This window comes from Sebastes umbrosus, chromosome 5 (genome assembly GCF_015220745.1).
Source record: "Sebastes umbrosus isolate fSebUmb1 chromosome 5, fSebUmb1.pri, whole genome shotgun sequence".
NCBI classification, from domain to species: domain Eukaryota; kingdom Metazoa; phylum Chordata; class Actinopteri; order Perciformes; family Sebastidae; genus Sebastes; species Sebastes umbrosus.
The window spans coordinates 16,096,022-16,102,337 of NC_051273.1; the positions used below are offsets into that span (position 1 = coordinate 16,096,022).

At 40.4% G+C, this 6,316-nt stretch overlaps 1 protein-coding gene across 3 annotated transcripts in view; it reads left to right on the forward strand.

Annotated features, from left to right (window-relative positions):
• LOC119488314 (voltage-dependent R-type calcium channel subunit alpha-1E) overlaps window positions 1-6,316 on the forward strand; it is a 124,951-nt gene that overhangs the window by 66,099 nt on the left and 52,536 nt on the right. The window lies entirely within an intron of this gene.

Here is a 6,316-nt window from a genome sequence, read left to right on the forward strand (position 1 = left end):
TCGGGGTGTGAAGATACTGAAAGCTGAAACCACAATCTGTCTGATGTGCGTGTGTGTCTGTCGGTGCATTCATGTGTATGAACCAAATGTACCACTACTGCATGTCTTTTAGCCAACAACACCGTCTGTCTGTTTGGCAGTCATACACCTGGTAGAACCGGCTATCTCAAACTGTCACACACACACACACACACACACACACACACACACACACACACACACACGGATACTTTCAACCACTTGCGTACAGATCCAGAGACAGACTTGTCCTCTCCAGTCTTATTTCCCATCTGTTGTCTGATCGATTGATGAGTTCAGACACAGCATGGGGTGGATATGTCCCCCTGAGCTGTTACCGTGGTGACGGAGGACCCCGCCCCAGGTTAGGCTGTCACTGGCTCCGGTCCTCCTGCTCCTCTGGTCAACGTCTCTGCAATTAGACCAGACTAGGATAGATTTGTCTTTTCTTATAGTCTGATGGGGGAATGTGCTTATACACCTGTTTTTTGTGTGTGTCTGTGTGACAGAAAAAGGAACAGGCAGAGCGCTGGCAACACTTTTCTTTCATTTTTCAACAAACCTTTGTTTCACAAATCAAACAAAATGAAACATGAATATGTACGTGAATAAAATGAAGACAAGAGTGCGTAGCTAGCGACATTCAAATGACATCCTCAGAGTAAAAGTGGTGTTTTAGCTGTGATCCTGAATTAAGGGAGTGAATAATGATGACGGCGTCGAGGGAATTGACAGTCCAACAAGCTCACTCTCTGTCCCTGTTTGCCCTCTCTCTTCATGTTTCTAGCTATTATAAAGCGGCTGAGTGGGCCGTGAAACAAAGACTATGTCAAGGGCCTTTATGCAGTCTAGTGTGGTATCTGATCAGAGAAGATGAGGTGCTACACTGAGATGAAAGCAGTCCTGATGTTAACTGCGTCAAATTAAATTCAGTTTACTTACTAGTGAGAGTTACAAAACTGAAAAAGATGTTGAACTGAAATTCACAAGAACATTTCTCAATTATGAAACGTCAGTTTGTCTTTACAAATTAAATTTCAGGCAGACAACCCTTTTATGAGTTCAGTATGACATTTGTACCTGAACAGGCTCTGGTAAAAGACCTGCTTAACAAAATACAGGGGGAACACAGTCTTCCCACAACTTAAATTACTGTTGAATCTCCTCAGACGGAGTTCAGAATGAAATTACATGTTTCAGAGACAGACGGAGACGGAGGCGCAGCAGGTATCCGCGCCAGGTAGGCTGCACTCTACACACCGAGGGTTGTAAAGACCTTGTTCACTTCACAGTGAGAGAGGCTGACGTACACACTGGATTCATTACAACATATATTACATGATGTGTGATTTCTGGAGATTGAGTTGTGCTAAGAAACTGTGGTATTCAAATAGTGGCCTGTGGGCCAAGTCTGGATGCTCAAACTAAGGTTAAAGTCTCCCCACCATCAAATCTTTAAAGCAGCAATGGGGCCTTTTTTTGGAAATACGGCAGCAGTTGCCAAGCAACAAGAGGAGACTATAGGAAGTTACTGTCCCCGGCCAAGAAATAGTCCGGAATAAAACAGCGAATTGTCAATCTTTACATTTCAGTTTTTGTACAAACAAACAATATATCTCAACTAGTGAGCTTTATCGGTGCTGGTAGGTGTATTTTTGTTAAGTTTGGACATAGCCATGCTGGCTGTTTCCCCCTGTTTCCCCCTGTTTCTATCCTTTATGCTAAGCTAAGTTAACCGGCTGCTGGCTCCAGCTACATATTAACATACAGACGTGAGAGTAGTATCAATCTTTGCATGTAACTCGCTGTAGGGCTGCACAATTAATCAAAATTTTATTGAAATCGCAATAAGGCCTACTGCAATTTTCAAATCACAGGAGGCGCAATATTTGTTGAAGGTGAAATGTGTGTCAAAATACCATTATAAATTGAATATTGTGGTGCTCCAGAGACGTTCTGGCCTACACATCATATTCTACAGACTTAAGAAAACATCTTTGTGTGGTACAGATCTCTGCAAAAATCACACCATAACCATTTTAATGTTTTTCAATCAAAATGAGAATAACATTGTTAAAATTATCATTCCCTCTAATATCACAATTGCAATATCAGTCATAAAGATCGCAATTAGATATTTTTTTTCAAAATCGTTCAGCCCTAATTTGTGGCAAAAAAAAGAAAATAAGTGTATTTCCCACAATGTTGATCTATTCCTTAAACATGCTTTTCATAAATCTGCTGCAGATAACAATGTAAATACAATGCTCATATAAATCCCAATACATATAACCTCGTAACATTAAATAATAATCAAAGTCCTCACATGTAGAGAGATGTGCAATGCATTACTGTAGCTGGTTTTTTTTGCCTCCTCATTTTCTATTTATGTGACACTTTGGTGCTTGTGCTGGTTAATCAAGTTAAAACAACACAATGCAAATTAGTTTTCACCAGAAGGATGGACTAATTTAATTAATTTGTAAAACCTATGAGTAATTCTTGTTTTTATTGTTCAATTATATATCAGTTAATGGGATCTTTTATAACCACTCACCAGACAGCTGTGTTCTTCCATACGCCAATAAATTAATGCACAAAAAGATGTCCCATGGTTGAACCTAATTGCTGACTCTGTGATGTATGGGTTGAACCATGCAGTCGTTGCTACAAAAAGCCTGATTCTAAATACCTATCCCCAAGCAAAACCGTTTTTCTCCATCTTCATTTTCATTTAAAATAATTACTGGTTTCTGGAGCTGAATTGAAAACACTGGGGGATGCAGTATTTATATGGCAGTCGTTTTTTGTTTTAACCAGCATCAGATGTCTTCTGAGAGGCGTCAGAATCAACCATCAGTGCTGTTGGCAAGAGAAATGTGTGTGCTCCGTTACAGCCACAGTTTCTCTGCAAATGCTCAGTTATTCATTTTTTTTACACAGTCCATATGGGAGTCTCAAGCAGAGCTAATTTGGAGAAATTGTGTTTGGACATTTTATGATACCAGCTAACACCCGTGTCTCCTCTCTTTACCTGGTTAGAGGCCAAGGATGTTGAGAATTATTGGAGCGAGTGCTTCTGACAAGCAGCTAGATTGAATGGATGAGTGTCCAGAGGGGAGGGATGTTAGTGTACCAAAGAGAGTTTCAAGAGACTGCAGGTTTGAAATAGCTCCAGTGTTCAGCGCACTGTGGTCCAGTGTGCTGAATTTATCAGTGGCAGGAAATGAAGTAAAACTAAAGAAAAAAAAAAAAGAATGTATAGTGGAGTTTTAATTTGGACTAGTGCTGTACAAAAAGATCACTACCAGTGGGCAACCTCTGGGTCTGAGAAGTGAAGCCAATGTGGAAGTGCCTTAAACTTGCATTCTTTCTAATATCCAGCAGGGGGCGACTCCTCTGGTTGCAAAAAGAAGTGTGATTGTATAGAAGTCTATGAGAAAATGACCCTACTTCTCACTTGATTTATTACCTCAGTAAACACGGTAAACATGAGTTTATGGTCTCAATCGCTAGTTTCAGGTCTTCTTCAATACAGCATGATGTTCATTTGGTAAATTATGGTCCCCTTCAGAGTAAAATAGACCGTAAAGCAGGGTATGCTTTATGGCGTGGCTACCTTGTGATTGACAGGTCGCTACCACGGCTTTGCACGGTCTGGGTGTTGTCCGTGTTTTCATCTTGAACCCTTCCACAGTGTGATTCAGTTCATGAAAGTTAATTGTAACATTTTGGTTGCCTAAAAATGTCTTACTCAGCGTTCAGTTGTACTTAGCTCCACCCTTCTGGTTGCAAAAAAACAAGATGGCAACGGCCAAAATGCCACACTCGAGACTTCAAAATGGCAGTCCACAAACCAGTGGGTGATGTCACTGTGACTACGTTCACTTCTTATATACAGTCTATGATCACCAATGTATTGAAACAGCAACTCTCTCTTAGCCTCAGTCTTACACTCTATTGTGGGTCAAACCAGCACCGACACAGATATTAAATCAAGCCCCGAGCCTGAATGCAGAATCTATGGCTGATGGTGAATTACACAGATCTAGTGTGTCTTCCTTTAGAGACCCTGACCTATTGAAAATCCCCTTTGAGCTCTGCAGGAGTCTAACTGAGGTGGAAATTACATCATCAAAGGATATCCCCGTCAATCAACTATAGATTAGTATCAGCAAAATAACGTATGCAATCAGTGATCATCCTTCAGTCTGTCGTTTGGAGCAATAGAAGTGCATCCAACATGGACAGCTTTTTGACATTTGTATAAAGATGATAATATAGTATGTGAGAGGCATTAAATGAAGCACATGGTTTTCTGAGAACACCATGTTTTGTCACTACAGAGTTGCTGTCAGAGTTGTGTCATTGCCATCAAGCAGCGTGTTGCATTTGGCCTTCATTGTCCACAAGAAACAAGACAGAGCTCCGAGCCAAAATGCATTCATCTTTATTTAAAGAATACACTATTGTACATAAATGTGATAATGATGTGTTTTCTCTGAGAAGCCACTAAAAGTTTTCTACATTTTAGAGAGAAATACTCTGCATTTATCCGACAGCTGTTGTTCCTAGTTGAGACTTTACATACAAAACATGATCATAAAAGTTGCTGAAAAAATATGAAACTTCCACCACTTCCTGCTGAGATTTACAATCCTCTCAAGGCCGGAAAGAAACAAGAAAAAATATGAATTAGAATTTTTTTATTTTATGTTCAACTTGCTTTGCAGGATTTATAGGGTATATTTAGTATTTTTTTCCCATGTTTTTGTGTCTAAATGACTCATAGCGACAACAATTTCTGAAATTGATCCAGTATTGAGGGAGAACGCTGTAGACGGCAGCTGCTCACAGGCTGCAATATGGTGCTATTGGGGCAAGTTGGCACCATCATTTACGTCCACTAAAAGTGCTTGTTTTTGCCATGAAAGGCTCTGATCGTTATTATAAGTGTCTGACATCATAGAAAGAGTCTCGCTCAAGGAGAAGTCTTGTTCTGAAATCTGGCGAGCTGACGTGTTGCTGGAAGACAGCGGTGGAATAGTGGAATACATCCTTGGTGGAAACACTGCGAGGGCCAGCCGGGCAGAGTTTGTTGTGTTGGAGTACAGTAGCTTAGTTTTATCTAAAAGATTTTCAATGTCATGGCTGAATATTCACATGATTTCCACAATGTGGATGAGGTCTTTGAGTTCGATGGTATTTATTTGAGCCAGAGCAGTTATTGAGGTTTCACAACGAGACTTCTCCTTGACCGGGACATTGACACAATAACAAACAGACTGGATGAAGCAAAAGATTAGGAAAACATTTCTCTATAGGGTCCTTTCCATAATGTTATCAGACACTTATAATAACCATCTGAGCCTGTCAGTGGCAAAAACAAGCACTTTTAGTGAAAGTAACGTTGCATTGACGCTGCTAACTTGCCCTCGCAGCTCGTTTCGTGGCTGCTGGTTACAGCGTTATCCCTCAATACTGAACCAATTTCAGAAATTGTTGTCCCAATTAGTCACTTAGATACAAAAACATGGGAAAATAGGGTTGGAAAATACCAAAGTTATGCTTTAATTTACCTATCTATTTTGTGTTTTATGTTTTTCTAAGCTTTGTAATCAAGCAGTGTTCTTGCCTTGCCTGTGATAGGGTTTATTAATATTCACATACTGCATGGAGGCAGTTTGATTATGATATTATGCAGCATTTCCAATTTTCTCATTGGTTTTGCAAGCTGTTTGTGAACTTTTGAGACCTAGAAAGAGTTGGTGTGCCAACAACTCATCTCTGCACTGTACTGAATTAACATTTCTCAGTCACTCACTCACTCTCTGCCTTTATCTCTCTTCCTCTCTCTCCCTCCCTCTCTCTCTTCCAACAGATGGCTAATGAATCATTTACCCAAATCAATTATTCATTTTGGCCAAAGAGCAAACATTTACCTAACTGACACATAAACCAATATACAGGCTAATACTGATTCACATAAAGCCAGGCTGGTATCCCAGGCTGTCGATTGAAGGAGCGGTAACATTTGATCTTGCATAACAACTTGAATATCTTGTGTGTGAATGTAGAGGGTTCAGTGTGAGAGAGTAAAAAGGATGAGGGGGGAGTTAAAAATGAGAGAGCACACTGTGGGTGGCAGAGAGGCTTATATTAACTAAACCAACCAGAGCAGCACTGTAGGAGTTGCTCCACACAATTCCTTATCCTGTCAAGACAATTCGCTGTACACACACCACCCACCGTACTGTGGGCCACCAGAGCAGTTATATGAATCCATCGTCCTGCACGC